The sequence below is a fragment of the Triticum dicoccoides genome, chromosome 4A (genome assembly GCF_002162155.2).
Source record: "Triticum dicoccoides isolate Atlit2015 ecotype Zavitan chromosome 4A, WEW_v2.0, whole genome shotgun sequence".
Taxonomy (NCBI): Eukaryota; Viridiplantae; Streptophyta; class Magnoliopsida; order Poales; family Poaceae; genus Triticum; species Triticum dicoccoides.
Genome location: NC_041386.1, coordinates 605,031,871 through 605,054,156, shown reverse-complemented (window position 1 = coordinate 605,054,156; position 22,286 = coordinate 605,031,871).

Genomic DNA, 22,286 nt, shown 5'->3' with positions numbered 1-22,286 from the left:
AAGGCATAATCTTGATGTGATGCACATCGAGAAAAATATATGTGACAGCATTATCGGCACACTTCTTAATATTGAAGGCAAGACGAAAGATACCTTAAAATCTAGGATTGATTTGACACACCTGGGTATCAGAAAGGATTTGCAGGTGCAAGATGAAGGTAAACCACGGGATATGGCACCAGCTGTGTACATCTTGGACAAGGTAAAAAGAAAAGAATTCTGCGAGGTCCTATCACGTGTGAGATTCCCACATGGATTTGCTTCCAACCCTGAAAGGAGAGTCAGTGCAGATGGAAACAAGGTACAAGGGTTGAAAACTCATGAGTGCCACGTCCTACTTCAAAGGGTTTTACCTGTTATCCTTAGAGGATTGGGCCGCCCTGACTTATACAGAGCAGTTGCAGAGTTGGGACAATTCTTCAGGGAACTCTGCAGTAGGAATATCAGGATAGATGCTTTGGAGCGTCTTAGAGACATGATACCAACTATCCTATGCGACCTTGAGAAGATATATCCTCTAGCCTTCTTTGATGTGATGGTGCATTTGGTTGTTCATCTACCTGATGAGGCACTACTTAGAGGTCCAGTACAGTATGGCTAGATGTACCCTATTGAAAGGCGGCTAGGCACTTTCAAGGGCTATGTTAGGAACAGAGCTAGACCCGAGGGTTCCATTGTAGAGGCCTACATTGCTATAGAAGCATTGACATTCTGCTCAAAATACATTGAAATAGCTTATCAGCTTAGCAAAGAGGTGGGTGAATACAATCCCGGGCTCAATGTTTTCGATTATTCTGTTCGAGTTATAGGGAAGAGTCGACAAGAGGACAAACCTAAAGATTTGGAAAAAAATGGTTTGGTATGTGTTGAATAACTGTCCTGAGATACTACCTTATATCAAGTAAGTGCAGTACTGTAGCTTATACATCGTAATCTACTAAACTTGCAGCACATTCTTATATATTTAGATGTTTGACGCGATCACTATGTTGTGTAGCATCTACAAGAGGAGTTACTGCCGCAAAATCCAAGAAACATTGACAAACTGTTTATGGCAGGATTTGCAAAATGGTTCAAGAACCATGTAAGCTTTTGAAGTGCACTGTCAGTTTTTTTAATATATTGAGTACATAAGATGATCAGCTTGTCTATTTTATAACCATAGGTTAAGAAGATGCGAGAGGATGGGCAGGCAGTTGATGATGCCCTTTATTCACTAGCAATGGGTCCTAATACTCGGGTAAGACATTATGAATCTTGCGTTGTTGGAGATGTGCACTACAACACCCTTGCACGAGATGAAGGCAAGAAGACACAAAACAGTCCCATTATGAGCACGGATACATATGACAAAGAGACAACTGAAATGTATGCTAACATAACAGACATTATTCAGTTGCAGTATATCTCCAGTTTCGAGGATCATTGGTGTGTGGTTCTGTTGTGCTGTCATTGGTATAACCTGTTTTCCAGGATCACAAAACCCAGAGTTGATGATTATTTCAAATCCAGCAATGTCAAGGCGGCGTACCAGACCAGCGAGCCTTTTATTTTGGCAAATCAAGCAACACAGATATTTTTCTTGGAAGACGCATTTGCACGTAGCAATGACTGGAGAGTATTGCAAAGGTTTGAGTAGAGGAATTCGTTTAATGAAGTTGCACAACAAGATGATGCTTACACTGCTCCGGATGTACAAGATAACACAGATGTTCCTAATATCTTTGAGAACCATCACGTCAATGACGCCGGCGAAAAGATTGCCTGTCGTGATGTGGACATACAAGAGTTGATCAAGAAGAAGCCAACGTTCGAGGACGTTGAGGATGAAGAAGAAGATGACACCGTGGGGAATTATGATTCAGACTGATACACATGGCGAAGATGTTGACGCTGCTACTGCGGATGATGATTACATTGCTTTTGTCGTATTTGCCTGTCAGAAGACATTTTTTTATCTACTATGTGAAATTGTGTTTGCTATGACAACTGAAACCTCATGAACATGTTGTTTAGTATTTTGTTGTGAGAACATCACTTGTTATGTATGCTGATTTGTGTTTGGTGATTGTATGACAACTAAAACATGATGACATTGTTGTTTAGTTGTACTCATATTTGGCTGTGAAACTTGAATTTGATGACATAGTTTGCTATTGGACTGCAATTTTCTCGACGTCTTCGAATGAGAACAAAGCTGACCCGACAGGGCCTCTGCTATTTATTTATTTATATGAGCAAAAGGGGATATCCCTGATTTCCGTTAATAGAAATCATTAGATGTTCATAACACTACGCCCAGCCTGCTACACAGGTTTCATTCATTACTAGTTTCAGCAAAGTGCTCATGTCGTAGCCACTGAATACATCACGTGTGCTACATACACTACAAATAAAGAGACAATCATCCTACAGAGCACATCGATTTTGCCCATTATCTTCACAAGCTCTTTCATCTCCTCATTGTTGTCAAGGTCGTTCAGCAGCTATTGCTTTGCCATGATCAGAGGAACTGCATCTTTAAACTTCTGCTCTGCATCTTCCTCTTATGTCGTTCCTTCAGTTACTTGCCCAACACCCCAACCTACTGGTATTGGGATTCCTCGGCTAACCAAATAATCAATGTAGTTGCATTCCCCCACATCAGCAACTTCCCAAAAATACAAATCACATGAATCTTCCCTTTTCTGCACGAATCAAATTGGTAGATCATCAATGAAACTATTAAAAAAATCAGCAACTGAAAGCAGCAGAACAACACTTAAACATATTATTACCCCATGATTCGGGCATTTGTAGAAGACTCGGCCAGGGTTGCAGATTGTGGTTGAGACGCGACGGATGACTCTGCATGATTTGCAGTAGTGGCACCACAGCAACGGCAGCGGGTTGCGATGAGCAATCGGCTGTGGTGCGCGTGCCGACGAGGGTGTGATGAGACCCACAGGCGATGGTACTTGTTGCGACTTGGTGCATATCTGGTTTTTTGCCTGCTGAAGAGCAGGTGGACGAGCAGCCAGCGGACATGGTTGCTGCGGCCAGAGCTTCTAATGCTAGGCAGAGTAAGTAGAGAAGAGGAGAAGCGAACGTTGGATATGTCAGTTTTATTACTTGCAGAGTAGCATATCACCATATATAGTCATAGTCTAGGTTTGGATTCGAACCAGCTAAAGGAGCACGTCTTTCTTTTTTCTAAAACTCAGCAACGTCTCATTACTGGTACACTAGCTTGTTCTGTACGCCTTCACAAGTCTTTGATTTTCTTTCCCTTTTTTGCGAGGAAGGAAGGAGGACAAAATTGAGAGTTCATGAGACTCGAACCCAAGACCTCTCGGTTGAAAACCAAGGGTGCTAGTCACTTATGTGGCGAATGTTCCCTGTGAGGAGGACGGCAGACGAACGCATTTTCCTCGCAGTTTTCTTCCTATATATAAAAAAGTATGCTACTTGGTGTCCGCTTAGTCAACAAAACGATTGTGCCAACCTTGACCGTTGAATTGACATTCAACGTCTGTCGCGTTTCTTTAGTCTCTTCTTCCTCGAGCCGCCAAAGCCAAACCAGCGCCGGCGGGACCGCCAGCTCCCGCCTCCCATGGCTGGCTGTGATCTACCCCGGCTCCTGTTCGTTCCCGTCCGAGGCCTCACCATCGTCCTCCGCCTTGGTTCGCTCGCCGTGGCGCCGCCCTCCGGTGTTGTCAACATGGTCAACAACCGAGAGGAATAAGGAGATGACTGTACATGGTGAGGATGACAGTAGGGACCCAGCAGCGCGCACAGTAATTTTGTTTTTTCGGGACGGAGAAGGGTATCAACTAGGTTGTGCGGGACCCGTGGCCCGTCTAGCCCAGGCTTTTATTTTATATGTTTAGCACATGACCAGCCCAGTTTGCTTTTTTTCCTTTCTGAAAATTGCTAGCCAGCTATTTTGTTTTTTGCAGAATAACCAACGTAGGCCTACTTGCTTTTCTACGCCCTGCTGGGCCGGAAATCTTTCAAGACAAGGAGGGATGCATTTTGCCCAGAAAATGGGCTATAAGTAATAAGAAATGGGCTATAAATAATAATAAATGGGATGTAAAATGAAAAAATACAGCAAACAGACAATTAGTTCCAAAATACTGTTTTCTTTCGGATTTTGATATTTTAAATTTAATTGTTTTTGTGCGCGTAAAATTTCATTGAATTTAAATTAAGGTATATTTAGATTTAACATTAATTTGAATCTGGCTAGAAATTTCGGGCTGTATGCTGTTTGGAACAAATTTGGAGGCTGACTTGTGGGTCTACTAGGTTGACGTGTACTTTGACTTTGTCAACTTAGTCCATAAACGATTGTAGCAGCAGTGACCGTTGGATGTTAATCCAACGGCCGTGCTGCTTCTTCAATATCTGATCTTCTTGCTCCAGCCGCCCAAACCAGCTCCGGTGGGACTACCTCATCCCGCCTCCCGTGGCTGGCTGTGCTACCGCACAGGCCGCACCGCCCCATCCTACTTCATTGGTGGCCAGGCCACTCCTCTACTCACCCACACCTCCTGTTATTTTCCGGCGACGGCAGCCGGACCAGTAAACCCTCGTACTCCCCACCGCGTGGGCAACCATTGCCGAGTCTTCCCCGGCTCCGTGTCGTTCCCTTCCTAGGCCTCGCCATCGTCCACCGCCATGGTGCTCACGGCGCGGCCTGGTCAACTTGGTCAACAAACAACATCCATCGGCCGTGGACTGTACGCGCAAAATAATGATTCCTCCACCTGACAGCTGGGACCCACCGGAATGCCCTCTGTATTTCACGAAAAAAACGTTCCCCCGCTGACATGTCAGACCCACCAGCTATATCTTCACACGCAAGGAAGTGCCTCCTTATTACGCACAAAAAAATGAATACCCCCGTGCTAGCTGGGACCCACCATAGTGGCAGGATGACTTGTGGGCCAACAAAGTTGACGGGGACGGAGGGCTTTGTCAACTTAGTCAATATGAACGATTCTAGCTCCAGTGACCGTACGATGTCCATCCAACGGTCGTAGTGCTTCTTCAACCCCTGGTCTTCTTGCTCCAGCCGCCCAAAGCAGCGCCGGTCGTGCCGCATGCTCCTGCCTCCCGTGGTCGGTTGTGCTGCCGCGGAGGCCTCACCGCCCCTACTATTCCCACCGTTGGCCAGGCCCTGCGGCGACGGCAGCCTCACACCGCAGCCAAACCAGCGAACCCTCATACTCCTCTCCGCGCGGGCTTCCACTATCGCGTCTTCCCCGGCTCCGCATCATCCCCTTCCTAGGCCTCGCCGTCGTCCACCGCCGTGGTGCTCTCCGCGCGGTGTGGTCAATGTGGTCAAGGAACGACTTCCATCGGAAGAGTACTGTACGTGGAGAGGCTGACAGCTGGGTCCACGGCCACAACTAGTTTTTTGTGATTTGCCAAGTAAGTCGCTTTGTCAGGCCAGTTGGGCTGTAAATCTTTCAAGACGAGGAGAGCTTTCATTTGGCTAGCCGAGAAAATGGCCCATCAGTAATGAGAAATGAGCTGTACATTTTTAAAACACGTCAAACCGGCAATTAGTTGCAAATATCTTTTTTTTCATTTCAAGATTTTAAATTACATTAATTTTTATGCGTGGAGAATTTGTTGGATTTTATATTGATATACATTTATTTTTAAAATCAGTTTGAATGTGAGAGTCGAAATTTCGGGATTAAAAACACTTCGGACCGCACCGAAATATGCAAAATTTCGTATAATTTTTTAACTGTGGCCACAATTTGGGCTGTAATGCTAACAAAAAGAATATGGGCTCCAAAAGAACCTTAAGAATTAGCAAATGGGCTGAAAATTATTAGAAATAATGGAAGATGGGTTGTATGCTGTTTTCAACAGATTTGAGGCTTTCCTAAAAAAAGGTTGACGCACAAGCAGTGACTGTTGGATGTCCATCCAACGGCCGTCGTGCTTCTTCAATCTCTGCTCTTTCTGCTCCAGCCGCTCAAACAAACTCCGGCGGGACTGCCTACTCCCTCCTCCCCGCGGCCGGCTGTGCTGCCGCGCAGGCCTCACCGCCCCACCGTACTCCCATCGCTGGCCTAGCCAACCCTCTACTCACCCACACCTGCTGTTATTCTCCGGCGACGGCAGACGAACCAGTAAACCCCCGTACAGTCATACTCCCCTTCGCGTGGGAAACAACTGCCGAGTCTTCCCTGCCTCCGTGTCGTTCCCTTCCTAGGCCTCGCCGTCGTCCACCGCCCTGGTGCTCTCGGTGCGGCCTGGTCAACGTGGTCAACGACCGACATGCATCTGAAGTGGACTGTACGTGGAGAGACCAACAGCTGGGTCCACGGCCGCATGCAAGGAAATGCCTCCTTATTACGCGCAAAATAATGATTCCTCCACCTGACATCAGGGACCCACCGAAAGGGCCTCTGTATTTCGCGACAAAACGTTATCGCCGCTGACAGCTCGGACCCACCAGCTATATCTTCGCACGCAAGGAAGTGCCTCCTTATTACGCACAAAAAAATGAATACTCCCCCTGTTAGCTGGGACCCAGTATAGTGGCAGGCTGACTTGTGGGCCTGCTAAGTTGACTGGGACGGAGGGCTTTGTCAACTTAGTCAATATGCACGATTCTAGCTCCAGTGACCGTACGATGTCCATCCAACGGCCTTAGTGCTTCTTCAACCTCTGGTCTTCTTGCTCCAGCCGCCCAAACCAGCGCTGGTCGTGCCTCGTGCTCCTGCCTCCCATGGCCGGTTGCGATGCGGCGGAGGCCTCACCGCACCCTACTACTCCCACCGCTGGCCAGGCCATCCCTCTACTCACCCACACCCCCTGTTACTCTGTGGCGACGGCAGCCTCACACTGCAGCGAACCAGTGCCCTCGTACTCCTTTACGCGTGGGCATCCACTGTCGCGTCTTCCCCAGCTCCACGTCGTCCCCTTCCTAGGCCTCGCCGTCGCCCACCGCCCAGGTGCTCTCGGCGCGGCGTGGTCAACGTGGTCAAGGAACGGCTTCCATCGGACATGGACTGTACGTGGAGAGGCTGACAGCTGGGTCCACGGCCATAGCAAGGAAGTGCCTCCTTATTACATGCAAAATAATTATTCCTCCACCTGACAGCGGGGACCCACCAGACAGGCCACCGTATTTCGCCCCCTGACTGCTGGGACCCACCAGCTACATCTTCGCACGCAAGGAAGTGCCTGACAGTCGGGACCCACCTGGTCGAAGCGTACGTAGCATTGTCATTCTGGTCGCGAACGTGTACGTACATATATACTGGTGGATGCAGAGGCATGCACGTGTCGTAGTAGAGGCGGCCAGGCTGCAAGAAAGAAAATACAGCCACGTATGTGTACATACGGGCGGGGTCTCGAATGCCTACTCGCGCATACGTACGGCGAGGGCTCGTTGACATGGCTGGGTCGGAACGGAGAAACAGCGTCGTCATCGTGTTCATGGGGAGGCAACGAAATGCGTCGTGTTCATGGGGAGGCAACGGAATGTGTCGTGTTCATGGGGAGGCAACGGAATGCGTCGTGTTCATCGGGAGGCAACGGAACGCGTTGGAGCCAACCGGCTGGGTCAGAATGGAATGCGTGGTCGTGTTCATCGGGAGGGCTTGGACGGAACAGGCGATGGAAACGAGGCCTGCCGTACCGCACAATGGAGGAAACGGACCTCCTACATTCGGAACGGGGTCCTGTTGATCGAGAGGGGTCTGGCGTACCGCAAAACGGAGGAAACGGACCTCCTACGGTCGAAACGGGGGTCCTGTTGATCGGGAGGGGTGTGGCGTACCGCAAAACGGACGAAACGGACTTGTGTTGGAGCGCTATGGTCGAAACGGGGGTCCTGTTCATAGGGAGGGGTGTGGCGTACCACAAAACGGGAATCCACGGGATACTGTTCATCTCCACCGTCGACCCCCTCCAGCCTCCACGAGCTACTATTCATCCACCATCGACCTCCTCCAGCCTCCATCTGCGACTGTTCATCCACGGGCTCCTGTTCATCCAGCCACCACCGCGCGCTACTCCACCGGCTACTGTTCAACCAGCCCTCTCCACGGGCTCCTGTTCAACCACCCCTCCACGGGCTACTATTCATCCTGCCCTCCACCGTCTACTGTTCATCCTACCCTCCACGGGGTGGTCCTGTTCATCCAGCCCTCCACGGGGTCCTGTTCATCCAGCCCCAACCGGCTCGATCGATCGGGATCCTGTTCATCCAGAGGCAACACCATGGGGTCCTGTTCATCCACCCCCACCGGGAACTATTCATCCAACCCCCCCCCTGCAACGCTCACTGTTCATCCAGAGGCAGCATCGACCGGCTTCAGTTAGCAGCAGTAGCGAAGGAATCACTCGATCGGGTTCAGTTAACAGACATTGATCGATCGCTTGGGTTCAGTAACACGTAGCCTGCAGTGCAATCGCTCGGGTTCAGTTAGAGCCCAACGCCTCGCTCGAGTTCAGTTAGAGCCAACGCCTCGCACACACGCGCGTACGTGTACGAGAGAAACACGCATCGCTCGGCCCCCGACCTCCCACCGTAACTGGGAACTCCCTGAAATTTTCCTCGCCCTCGCTTATACCACGGTTTTTTCCGTCATGGACGGCCCAAAGAATGTCATGCAGCTGCGTCTCCGGCCCGCCCAGGATGAAAAGCCCATTTTTTGTCATGATTTTTTATCATAGAAGTAGGAGCCCACCACATCTATGATGATACCAGGTTTTTTCACAATTATCATCATAGAAGTGTCATATGTATGACAGAAAAAAAATTCGTTCAGCCCAAAATGTCACGGATGTGTCTTTTTTTGTAGTGTTACCTTGTAGATCCTAAGGTCTATGGGGATGTGGAGCATTGTGGTTGCACTACGTAAGAAGAAGAGGACTAGCAACCCAAGGGAAGGGAGGAGACGAGCTCAGAAGAAGATGAAGTCCCATTACCTCAACCTGGGGACATGCATGTGGAGTTCAAAAAGTCAAGCCTCACGGATAGAGTAAAGAAACCTAAGATCGAGTTTATCACTTTTTGCCTCTTGCAGGAAAACAAGCAGGAACTATGCAAAAAAATACTGAGCCTGGGGCAGGAGATCGATGACCTAAGGGAGCAAAATTCTGTCCTCAAGCGCAAATTAAGGAAGAAGCCTACGCCATCAACAAAACCATCACCTTCTTCACCAACAAAGAAGAACTGAGCATCGGGTATGGGCACTCCCCTTGGCAACTGCCAAGCTTGGGGGAGTGCCCCGGTATCGTATCACCATCACTTTTATCTTTACCATTTTTCTTAGTTCGATCCTTTTGATAATATCTTGATCTAGTAGAATAAAGTTTTAGTATGATCTAGTTTTGAGTTTTGCTTTATGATCCCTCTATTTAATCGAGTCCATGAGCTATATAATAAAGATTAGTGTTGAGTCAAGGGCTTGATTATCTTGCTATGATCTTGAGCGAATAAAAGAAAAGGAAAGAATAAAAAGAGATCATATGGATCTTATGGAGAGTAATGAGCTCACATATAAAGAGTATGATGAATAAAAGTTGTTGAGAGTTGACAAACATAGTTTTGGTCATCATTGCAATTAATAGGAAGTAATAAAGAAAGAGCGGTCTTCACACATAAATACACTATCTTGGACATCTTTTATGATTGTGAGCACTCATTAAAATATGACATGCTAAAGAGTTGACGTTGGACAAGGAAGACAACATAATGGGTTTTGTTTTCTTACATCTGAGATAAATTATATTGTCATGGATCATCCAACATGATTGAGCTTGCCTTTCCCCTCATGCTAGCCAAATTCTTTGCACCAAGTAGAGATACTACTTGTGCTTCCAAATATCCCTAAACCCAGTTTTGCCATGAGAGTCCACCATATCTACCTATGGATTGAGTAAGATCCTTCAAGTAAGTTGTCATCGGTGCAAGCAATAAAAATTGCTCTCTAAATATGTATGACTTATTAGTGTGGGAGAAAATAAGCTTTATACGATCTTGTGATATGGAAGAAATAAAAGCGACGGACTGCATAATAAAGGTCCATATCACAAGTGGCAATATAAAGTGACGTTCTTTCGCATTAAGATTTTGTGCATCCAACTATAAAAGCGCATGACAACCTCTACTTCCCTCTTCGAAGGGCCTATCTTTTACTTTTATCTTCTACCTTATATAAGAGTCATGGTGATCTTCACCTTTCCTTTTACATTTTATCCTTTGGCAAGCACAATATGTTGGAAAGATCTTGATATATATAGCTAATTGGATGTGAGTCTTCATGAACAATTATTGTTGACATTACCCTTGAGGTAAAACGTTGGGAGGCAAAACTATAACCCCCTATCTTTCTCTGTGTCCAATTAAAACTTCATACCCATAAATATTGTGTGAGTGTTAGCAATTGTGAAAGACTATATGATAGTTGAGTATGTGGACTTGCTGAATAGCTCTTATATTGACTCTTTCCTATGTTATGATAAATTGCAATTGCTTCAATGACTGAGATTATAGTTTGTTAGTTTTCAATGAAGTATATGATTCATACTTGAAATTGTGATTGAATTGTTACTCTAGCATAAGAGATCATATGACAATAATTATATAAGCTACTTTTCTAAGAATGATCATGATGCCCTCATGTCCGTATTTTATTTTTATCGACACCTCTATCTCTAAACATGTGGACATATTTTTCGATTTCGGCTTTCGCTTGAGGACAACCGAGGTCTAAGCTTGGGGGAGTTGATACGTCCATTTTGCATCATGCTTTTATATCGATATTTATTGCATTATGGCATGTTATTACACATTATGTCACAATACTTATGCCTATTCTCTCTTATTTTACAAGGTTTACATAAGGAGGGTGAATGCCGGCAACTGGGATTCTAGGCTGGAAAAGGAGCAAATATTAGAGACATATTATGCACAGCTCCAAAAGTCCTGAAATTTCACGGAAGTTATTTCCAGAATATATAAAAAAATACTGAGCGCAAGAAGTACCAGAGGGGGCCACTCACCAGCCACGAGGGTGGGGGGCACGCCCTACCCCCTGGGCGCGCCCCCCTTCCTCGTGGGCCCCCTGGTGGCCCTCCGATGCCCATATTTTGCTATATGGAGTCTTCCGTTGAGAAAAAATCATAAGCAAGCTTTCGGGACGAGACTCCGCCGCCACGAGGCGAAACCTTGGCGGAACCAATCTAGGGCTCTGGCGGAGCTGTTCTGCCGGGGACACTTCCCTCCGGGAGGGGGAAATCATCGCCATCGTCATCACCAACGCTCCTCTCATCGGAGGGGGCCAATCTCCATCAACATCTTCACCAGCACCATCTCCTCTCAAACCCTAGTTCATCTCTTGTATCCAATTCTTGTCTCTAAGTTTGGGATTTGTACCTGTAGGTTGCTAGTAGTGTTTATTACTCCTTGTAGTTGATGCTAGTCGGTTTATTTGGTGGAAGATCATATGTTCAGATCCTATATGCATATTAATACCCCTCTGATTATGAACATGAATATGCTTTGTGAGTGGTTACGTTTGCTCCTGAGGACACGGGAGAAGTCTTGCTATTAATAGTCATGTGAATTTGGTATTCGTTCGATATTTTGATGAGATGTATGTTGTCATCCCTCTAGTGGTGTCATGTGAACGTCCACTACATGACACTTCACCGTTGTTTGGGCATAGAGGGAGGCATTGGGAAGTAATAAGTAGATGATGGGTTGCTAGAGTGACAGAAGCTTAAACCCTAGTTTATGCGTTGCTTCGTAAGGGGCTGATTTGGATCCATATGTTTCATGCTATGGTTAGGTTTACCTTAATACTTCTATTGTATTTGCGGATGCTTGCAATAGGGGTTAATCATAAGTGGGATGCTTGTCCAAGTAAGGACAGTACCCAAGCACCGGTCCACCCACATATCAAATTATCAAAGTAACAAACGCGAATCATATGAACGTGATGAAAACTAGCTTGACGATAATTCCCATGTGTCCTCGGGAGCGCTTTCTTCTATATAAGAGTTTGTCCAGGCTTGTCCTTTGCTACAAAAAGGATTGGGCCACCTTGCTGCACTTTATTTACTTTTGTTACTTGTTGCTCGTTACAAATTATCTTATCACAACACTATCTATTACCTATAATTTCAGTTCTTGCAGAGAATATCTTGCTGAAAACCGCTTATCATTTCCTTCTGCTCCTCGTTGGTTTCGACACTCTTACTTATCGAAAGGACTACGATAGATCCCCTATACTTGTGGGTCATCATGGACATGCTGAAAAGCTCTTATATTGACTCTTTCCTATGGTATGATAAATTGTAATTGCTTCAATGACTGAGATTATAGTTTGTTAGTTTCAATGAAGTTTATGATTCATAGTTGAAATTGTGATTGAATTGTTACTTTAGCATAAGAGATCATATGACTATATATATATATATATTGTTGTTCTAAGAATGATCATGATGCCCTCATGTCCGTATTTTATTTTTATCGACACCTCTATCTCTAAACACGTGGACATATTTTTCGATATCGGCTTTCGCTTGAGGACAAGCGAGGTCTAAGCTTGGGGGAGTTGATACGTCCATTTTGCATCATGCTTTTATATCGATATTTATTGCATTATGTGTTGTTATTACACATTATGTCACAATACTTATGCCTATTCTCTCTTATTTTAGAAGGTTTACATGAAGAGGGGGAATGTCGGCAGCTGGAATTATGGGCTGGAAAAGGAGCAAATATTAGAGACCTATTCGGCACATCTCCAAAAGTCCTGAAACTTCACGGGAGCATGTTTCAGAATATATAAAAAATATTGGGCGCAAGAAGTACCAGAGGGGGGCCACCCACCGTCCACGAGGGTGGGGGCGCGCCCTACCCCCCTGGGCGCGCCCCCTGCCTCGTGAGCCCCCTGGTGGCCCTCTGATGCCCATCTTTGGCTATATGGAGTCTTTCGTAAAGAAAAAATCATAAGCAAGCTTTCGGGAAGAAACTCCGCCGCCACGAGGCAGAACCTTGGCGGAACCAATCTAGGGCTCCGACAGAGCTGTTCTGCCAGGGTAACTTCCCTCCGAGAGGGGGAAATCATCACCATCGTCGTCACCAACGAACCTCTCATCGGGAGGGGGTCAATCTCCATCAACATCTTCACCAGCACCATCTCATCTCAAACCCTAGTTCATCTCTTGTATCCAATCTTTGTATCCAAACCTCAGATTGGTACCTGTGGGTTGCTAGTTGTGTTGATTACTCCTTGTAGTTGATGCTAGTTGGTTCACTTGGTGGAAGATCATATGTTCAGATCCATTATGCATATTAATACCCCTCTGATTATGAACATGAATATGCTTTGTGAGTAATTACGTTTGTTCCTGAGGACATGGGAGAAGTCTTGCTATAAGTAGTCATGTGAATTTGGTATTCGTTCGATATTTTGATGAGATGTATGTTGTCATCCCTCTAGTGGTGTCATGTGAACGTCGACTACATGACTTCACCATTGTTTGGGCCTAGAGGGAGGCATTGGGAAGTAATGAGTAGATGATGGGTTGCTAGAGTGACAGAAGCTTAAACCCTAGTTTATGTGTTGCTTCGTAAGGGGCTGATTTGGATCCATATGTTTCATGCTATGGTTAGGTTTACCTTAATACTTCTATTGTAGTTGCGGATGCTTGCAATAGGGGTTAATCATAAGTGGGATGCTTGTCCAAGTAAGGGCAGTACCCAATCACCGGTCCACCCACATATCAAATTATCAAAGTACCGAACGCAAATCATATGAACGTGATGAAAACTAGCTTGACGATATTTCCCATGTGTCCTCGGGAGCGCTTTCCTTCATATAAAAGTTTTTCAAGGCTTGTACTTTGCTACAAAAAGGATTGGGCCATCTGGCTGCACCTTGTTTACTTTTATTACTTGCTACTCGTTACAAATTACCTTATCACAAAACTACTTGTTACCGATAATTTCAGTGCTTGCAGAGAATACCTTACTGAAAATTGCTTATCATTTCCTTCTACTCCTCGTTGGGTTCGACACTCTTACTTATCGAAAAGGCTATGATAGATACCCTACACTTGTGGGTCATCACATTGCCTCTTTACCGACTGATGAAGAAAGCTGATAAGTTCGAGTGGACTCATGAAGCTGACGCGGCATTTGCAGAGCTCAAAGCCCTGCTTTCCACCCAGCCGGTGCTCGCTGCCCCAATCAGCAAAGAGCCTTTACTGCTTTATATTGCAGCCACTGGACAAGTTGTCAGTACAGTACTCACGGTCGAGTGGGAAGAAGAAGGTAAAGCCTACAAGGTTCAGCGCCCAGTATATTATATTTCTGAAGTCTTGACTCCATCCAAGCAGAGATATCTGCATTATCAGAAGCTTGTTTATGGAATTTACTTGACCACAAAGAAGGTTGCACATTATTTCTCAGATCATTTGATTATAGTCGTCAGTGATGCTCCATTGTCAGAAATTCTGAACAACAGGGATGCAACTGGTCGAGTGGCAAAATGGGCGATTGAGCTCCTTCCATTGGATATCAAGTTTGAGGCAAAGAAAGCAATCAAGTCCCTAGCAATAGCCGATTTCCTCGTCGAGTGGGTTGAGCAGCAACAACCGACTCAGATTCACTCGGAGCATTGGACTATGTTCTTTGACGGTTCCAAGATGCTGAATGGTTCTGGTGCTGGGGTAGTACTGGTATCCCCCCGAGGCGACAAGCTCAGTTCTGTTCTCCAGATTCACTTTGATTCCCCCAATAATGATGCTTAATATGAGTTAGTTCTGTATGGGTTGTGTATGTCCATTTCACTCGGCGTCCGTCGCCTAATGGTTTACAGCGACTCAAACTTAGTGGTCAATCAAGTGATGATAGAGTGGGACATCAGGAGCCTAGCCATGACTAGATATTGCAATGCAGTAAGAAAGTTAGAAAAGAAGTTTGAAGGGTTAGAGCTCCACCATATACCTCGACTGAAGAATCAAGCAGCTGATGACCTGGCGAAGATAGGTTCTAAGCGGGAGCCCATTCCCAGCAATGTGTTCCTAGAGCATCTTCACACACCGTCAGTTCAAGAGGATCCTTTCACAGAAGAGCTGCCGCAACCAAAAAGCTCCGCCGATCCGACTGAAGTCAAGATTCTAGCCGTGGTCGACCTGATCATGGAGGTTTTGGTCGTCATCCCCGATTGGACGGTGCCATATATTACCCATTAAAGAGCATCTCCATCGGTCCGCCGTGGAGAACAGAAAGGCAATCGGCGAGGAGGTGGCTCGGCTTCTGTCAGCTGAGTTCATACGCGAGATTTACCACTCCAAGCGGCTCGCGAATGTTGTCATGTTCCCCAAGAAGGACGATTCACTTCACATGTGCATTGATTTCAAGCATATCAGTCGGGCCTGCCCAAAATATCATTTCCCTCTCCCCCGCATCGACCAGATTGTCGACTCAACTGCGGGGTGTGAGCGTTTGTCTTTTCTGGATGCATATTCCGGGTATCATCAGATCTGACTGTATGGACCCGACGAAATAAAAACGGCTTTTATCACCCCATATGGGTGCTTTTTCTATGTTACCATGACATTCGGTCTCAAGAATGTTGGTGCCACATTTATGATGATGATTCAGAAGTGCCTGCTCACTCAAATCAGTCGGAATGTGGAAGCATATATGGATGACATCGTGGTTAAGTTGCGTAAAGGTTCCGACCTGCTGACTGACCTTGCTGAAACCTTTGCCAATCTGAGGAGATATGATATCAAGCTTAATCCGTCGAAGTGCACATTCGGAGTCCCGGGTGGAAAGTTACTCGGATTCCTTGTTTCCGAACGAGGGATCGATGCAAACCCAGAGAAAGTTGGTGCAATCCTCTGAATGAAGCGCCCAGTGCGTGTGCATGACGTTCAGAAGCTCACTAGTTGTTTGGCCGCTTTGAGTCGATTCATCTCACAGCTCGGTGAAAAGGCATTGCCTCTTTACCGACTGATGAAGAAATCTGATAAGTTCGAGTGGACTCCTGAAGCTGACGCGGCGTTTGCAGAGCTCAAAGTCCTACTTTCCACCCAGCCGTTGCTCGTTGCCCCAATCAGAAAAGAGCCTTTACTTCTTTATATTGCAGCCACTAAACAAGTTGTCAGTACAGTACTCACGGTCAAGCGGGAAGAATAAGGTAAAGCCTACAAGGTTCAACGCCCAGTGTATTATATTTCTAAAGTCTTGACTCCATCCAAGCAGAGATATCCGCATTATCAGAAGCTTGTTTATGGAATTTACTTGACCACAAAGAAGGTTGCACATTATTTCTCAAATCATTCGATTACAGTCATCAACGACGCTCCATTGTCATAAATTCTGAACAACAGGGATGCAACTGGTCGAGTGGCAAAATGGGCGATTGAACTCCTTCCATTGGATATCAAGTTTGAGGCAAAGAAAGCAATCAAGTCCCAAGCAATAGCAGATTTCCTCGCCGAGTGGGTTGAGCAGCAACAACTGAGTCAAATTCACTTGGAGCATTGGACTATGTTCTTTGACGGTTCCAAGATGCTGAATGGTTCTGGTGCTGGGGTAGTACTGGTATCCCCCCGAGGCGACAAGCTCAGTTATGTTCTCCAGATTCACTTTGATTCCTCCAATAATGAGGTTGAATATGAGGCAGTTCTGTATGGGTTGCGTATGGCCATTTCACTCGGCGTCCGTCGCCTAATGGCTTACGGTGACTCAGACTTAGTGGTCAATCAAGTGATGAAAAGTGGGACATTAGGAGCCCAGCCATGACTGGCTATTGCAATGCGGTAAGAAAGTTAGAAAATAAGTTTGAAGGGTTAGAGCTCCACCATATACCCCGACTGAAGAATCAAGCAACTGATGACCTGGCGAAGATAGGTTCTATGCGGGAGCCCATTCCCAGCAATGTGTTCCTAGAGCATCTTCACACACCGTCAGTTCAAGAGGATCCTTTCACAGAAGAGCCCCTGCGACCAAAAGCTCTGCCGATCTGACTGAGTCGAGATTCCAGTCATGGTCGACCTAATCATGGAGGTTTTGGTCGTCATCCCCGATTGGACGGTGCCATATATTGCGTACCTTCTTAGGAAAGAACTTCCAGAAGACAAAAATGAAGCCTATCAGATTGTCCATCGATCCAAAGCCTTCACCGTGATAGGTGGATGGCTTTTCGGAGAGAATGTTACCGGAGATGCCCAGCGATGCATTACACCTGAAGAAGGTGGAATGATCCTCAATGACATCCACTCGGGGACCTGTGGTCACCATGCGTCCTCTCGGACCATCGTGGCCAAAGCATACCGAGCGGGATTTTATTGGCCGCGAGCTAATGAGATGGCAAAAGATATAGTCGACAAATGTGAAGGTTGTCAGTTCTACTCCAACATGTCCCAGAAGCCTGCATCATCCTTGAAGACCATTCCACTTGTCTGGCCATTTGCTGTTTGGGGATTGGATATGGTCGGGCCTCTAAGAACCGGCAGAAGTGGTTTCACTCATTTGCTTGTAGAAGTCGACAAGTTCACTAAATGGATCGAAGCCAAACCCATCAAGAATCTCGATTCAGGCACTGCCATCAGTTTCATCACAGAGCTGACATTCAGATATGGAGTCCCTCACAACATTATCACAGATAATGGCTCCAACTTTGATTCTGATGAGTTCAGAGTGTTTTGCGCTTCCCAAGGCACTCGGGTTGACTACGCTTCAGTCGCCCACCCGCAGTCTAATGGACAGGCAGAAAAAGCAAACGGTTTGATCCTCCAAGGGCTGAAACCCCGATTGATGCATGACCTCAAACATGCAGCAGGCGCTTGGTTAAATGAGCTTCCATCAGTCCTTTGGGGATTAAGAACAACACCGAATCAGTCAACTGGCCGAACTCCCTTCTTCATGGTCTATGGGGCTGAAGCTGTGCTGCCGAGTGATTTGCTTCACAATGCACCCCGAGTAGAACTCTTCTCAGAAGCTGAAGCTGAACAAGCTCGACAAGATGATGTTGATCTTCTTGAAGAAGAAATATAGATGGCCTTGATCCGGTCGACCATTTATCATCAAGATCTCTATCGATTCCTTGCCAAAAACGTGAGAGGTCGAGCATTCCAGGAAGGAGACCTTGTGCTCCGAGTGGATCAGCAACAGCCCCACAAGCTTGCTCCTGCTTGGGAGGGTCCCTTCATCATCACCAAGGTGCTCCACAACGGAGCATATCACCTCTACAATGTGGAACACAAGAAAGACGAGCCACGCGTTTGGAATGCAGTGATGCTCCACCATTTTTACACTTAAACATTTGGTCTGACGAGATGTAATAAGAAGTACCTTTCGGTTTGTTTATCAAAGACACAGTTTTACAGTCTCTTAAATGATTGTTCTTATATATGCATGTGTTCAAAAAAACCAATGGGTGGCTTAGCCGCGAATCCGATTCGCCTAAGTTTTAAAAATCTTAGCAAGTGAAGAGCAAACCTCTCACTCGAGGGCTTAGCCGCGAATCCGACTCGCCTAAGTCTTAAAAATCCTACCGAGTGATGAGTAATCCTCTCACTCGGAGGCTTAGCTGCAGTCCCATACTTGCCTAAGTTGAAAAAATCCTACCGAGTGATGAGCAATCCTCTCACTCAGGGGCTTAGTTGCAGTCTCGTACTTGCCTAAGTTTTAAAAATCCTACTGAGTGAAGAGCAAGCCTCCCACTCGAGGGCTTAGCCGCGAATCCGATTCGCCTAAGTTTTAAAAATCCTACCGAGTGATGAGCAATCCTCTCACTTGGAGGCTTAGCTACAGTCCCGTACTCGCCTAAGTTTAAAAAATCCTACCGAGTGATGAGCAATCCTCTCACTCGGGGGCTTAGCTACAGTCCCATACTCGCCTAAGTTTAAAAAATCCTACCGAGTGATGAGCAATCCCCTCACTCGGAGGCTTAGTTGCAGTGTCGTACTCGCCTAAGTTTTTAAACCTCCAAGTGAAGAGCAATCCTCTCCCTCGGAGACTTAGCCACACGCTCCATCTTGATCCGCAAGGACGACGAGGTGCAGGTCGTCTGTGACCCTCTCCTCTGAGCTGCGCCACAAATACAATGTACGCACTATCTTGATCCACAAGGACGATGAGGTGCAGGTCGTCTACGACCTTCTCTTCAGAGATGCATCACATGTACAAAAGTCTGTTCCGAATGAAGAAACAAGTTCCACTCGGTGACAAAGGCAAGTATATTCAAATAAAATCCAAGTCTAGATAAATCCCATGAGGTTCCGAACCGCAGATAAAAGTACTTGGGCATCAGGCCCGAAGGAGTTTAACGGTTACAAAATCACTCGGCATTCCAAGGAAATTTTGATCTGAGCTTAAAGTTTGTTCACTCCGCGAGAGGAGGGCTGGCAGGCTCGACGAACTCATCCAAGTCGATTCCATCTGCAATGCAAGTGTCTGCTTCGATGAAGGTTTCCATAAAGGATTGGAAGTCAAGCTTCTTGGTATTTGCAACCTTGAGCGCTGCTAGTTTCTCTTCCTTGGCTTCTTTGCAGTGGACACAAACCAGAGACAGAGCAACATCAGCACCACACCGAGCAGATGACTTCTTCCATTCCTGCACTCGACCAGGGATCTCATTAAGTCGAGTCATCAGGGATTCGAGATCGTTCTGAAATGTCACCCTTGGCCAGAGCGTTGTGTCAATCCGTGACACGGCCACCTTCAGTCACGCAAGGTAGTCCATAACGCTGGCAAGGCGAGACTCCAGTCGGAGCACGTTCATGACAGCTTCATCCTTGACAGGGGAGTTGATGGGGTCCAAGCTCGTTTCAATTCGCCCAGTCTCTTCCTCGAAGTTTTGACAGAATTCTGAACACACAACAAAACAATGAGTCAATAGTTATATGATGAGTCGACAGCAGCAAATCAGTCGGACAAATAAAAACACCTTCAAGCATAAGGAACAACTTCTTGGCAAGTCCTCCCAGATAAACCTCCAATTAATCTCTCTAACGAGTGAGATCTCCAACTCGGTCAGTCAAAGCCACCTTGTCCTTCTTCAGTTGCTCAACTTCCTTGTTGGCCTCGCCAATGGCAGTCCTCAGTTTGGCGTTTTCTTCTTCTAATTAACTTGCCGACTGAAGCCAACTTCTTGTTGGCAAGTTCATTTTTTTCTCGCGCCGTCTTCTGAGCTGCGGCAAGGTCAAGGTCCTTCTGTTCCAGCGCCTGCTTCATTTTATCTAAAGAAATAACATTCTTCAGACGAGCTTGGAGTTGTCTATTTTCACTACGCATGTCTGCTCGAGTAGTGTCACTCGGTTCAACGAATGGAAAGAAAAGATGAAAAAGCAAAAAGTCGGCAAGTCATTACCTCCCATGGCAGTTGCTTCATCATGTGCCTTCTTCAAGTTCTCCTTGGCTAGAGCCAGGTCGAGACCGACTTGGATCTATTGTTTCTACAAATCAGGGAACTAGCTCCCGAAGTCACAAGATTTCTGCAGTCAATAAGTAAGACATGTCAATCGACTGAGACAAAGATCAATTGCTTCCGAGCAAAAAAGATACAAGTTCAAGTCATTACCGCAAAAGAGTTCTAAGACTACTGTCGTATCAAACATTCAATAGTAGTCTCGGGGACTACACCCAGTGGGTGCACTTGGCGTGCCCCCACTGGTTCTGCTTTCCACTCGACGTGGTTCAAAAAAACAAGAAGAAGTGTGGCAATGCTTGTTCTCAGACCACCACCGACTGCCCGCAGTCGACAGCGGTATCGGGGACTACACCCAGTGGGTGCACTGGGCGTGCCCCCACTGGCCCGGCTCCTACTCGACACGACCTGTCTAAACTGAGTGGAAGAACTGTAAAGAGATATTTTTGATAAAGACCTTCGCCGAATCAAACATTCGACGATGGTCTCGGGGACTACACCCAGTGGGTGCACTCTGCGCACCCCCACTGATTCAAAGATACACTCGACATGAAAGGTCGACTCAAGTGGAAAATTTACTTAGCAAAAGTTGAAACCACCCAGTGAGTGTACAGATGCAAGATGCAGACTCTTGATAGATGCACATTATGGTTCCAGAACACTCATCCACAGACATCTTACGGATAGTAAAGTAGCATATCCTAACAGAACAAGCGTCAAGCTAAAGATCAGTCGGAAGTCAACTAACCTAGACATTAGCCTGGAGAGCTGAGCTGGCGTCATAAGCAGCTTGGCTGGCATCACGCACCACCTTCATTTGCTCCATCATAAGGCCCGCCTAGCGTATAGCTTCCGTACCGGCACTTATTGGGTCCTCCGGGGTAGGATGGGCAGCGAAGAGTGAAGTTGATGGAACAGTTGCAGCAGCTTGGGGATCTGAGGCATGGAGTTGCACAGGAAAAACAGGGACTTGGGTAGTCGATGTCGAAGGGCATACACTCAGCACAGGATCAGCAAAGGTAAAAGAAGCTTCATTGAGGTCTCCGGACTGCTGGACCACTGGTTCTAACGCTGGCGTCGTTTGGGGCGTCTTGCCGGCTGGCACCCTCCTGCCTAAGGTCTTGCTCCTCCTTCCCATGGGCTTTTGTGGCACATCTTCATCGTCGTCTGGAAGTTCAATAACATTTTGCGAAGCAGCAAAAGAATCGACCGCAAGAAGTTCAGTCGACCGTGAACATGATTGGCAAAGTAAAGGCAAGATAACAGGAGTCATGCCTGCTTTGGATGTGGCCACGTCTTCCATCTCCTCGTCATCACCTTCCTTGTACTTGGAAGTCCCATAAGTAGCAGCACTACAAATTTCAGAATTCGCTTGGTCAGGCAGGAAAGTGAGTCGGCTGAAGGTCAAATTATGCAAAAGCAAAGAGATAAAGCTCAATAATTACCCAGAAGCGACAGGGAAGTCCACTTTTATCTTAGGCAAGGCTTTCCGAGGCTTTGAGGGCACCACCTTGGGCAGCTTCGGGGCCTTTTCAGTCGGAACAGGGGAGGAAGTCTGAGTGCGCTTCGAAGACTGCGTACTTGGCGCAACCACTTTGCCACGAACACTTGCGGGGTCATGCTTCTGCTTGGAACGCCTTTCTGAGCAAGGTGGAGAGTTGACTTCTTCACCATTACTTGAGTCCTCGCTCTCCTCCTCGTCTTCTTCATTAGATTGCCAGTTGCCACTGTCACCTCCGCTCTCCTCTCCCTCCTGGTCTTGCTCTATGTTGGGCATCGAATACATCTTCGTGTAAATCTGCAAAGCAAAGATTCGATCAAGTATCAGTCAGAGTCAAAGACAGTTATGCATCAGAACAAAAAGCACTC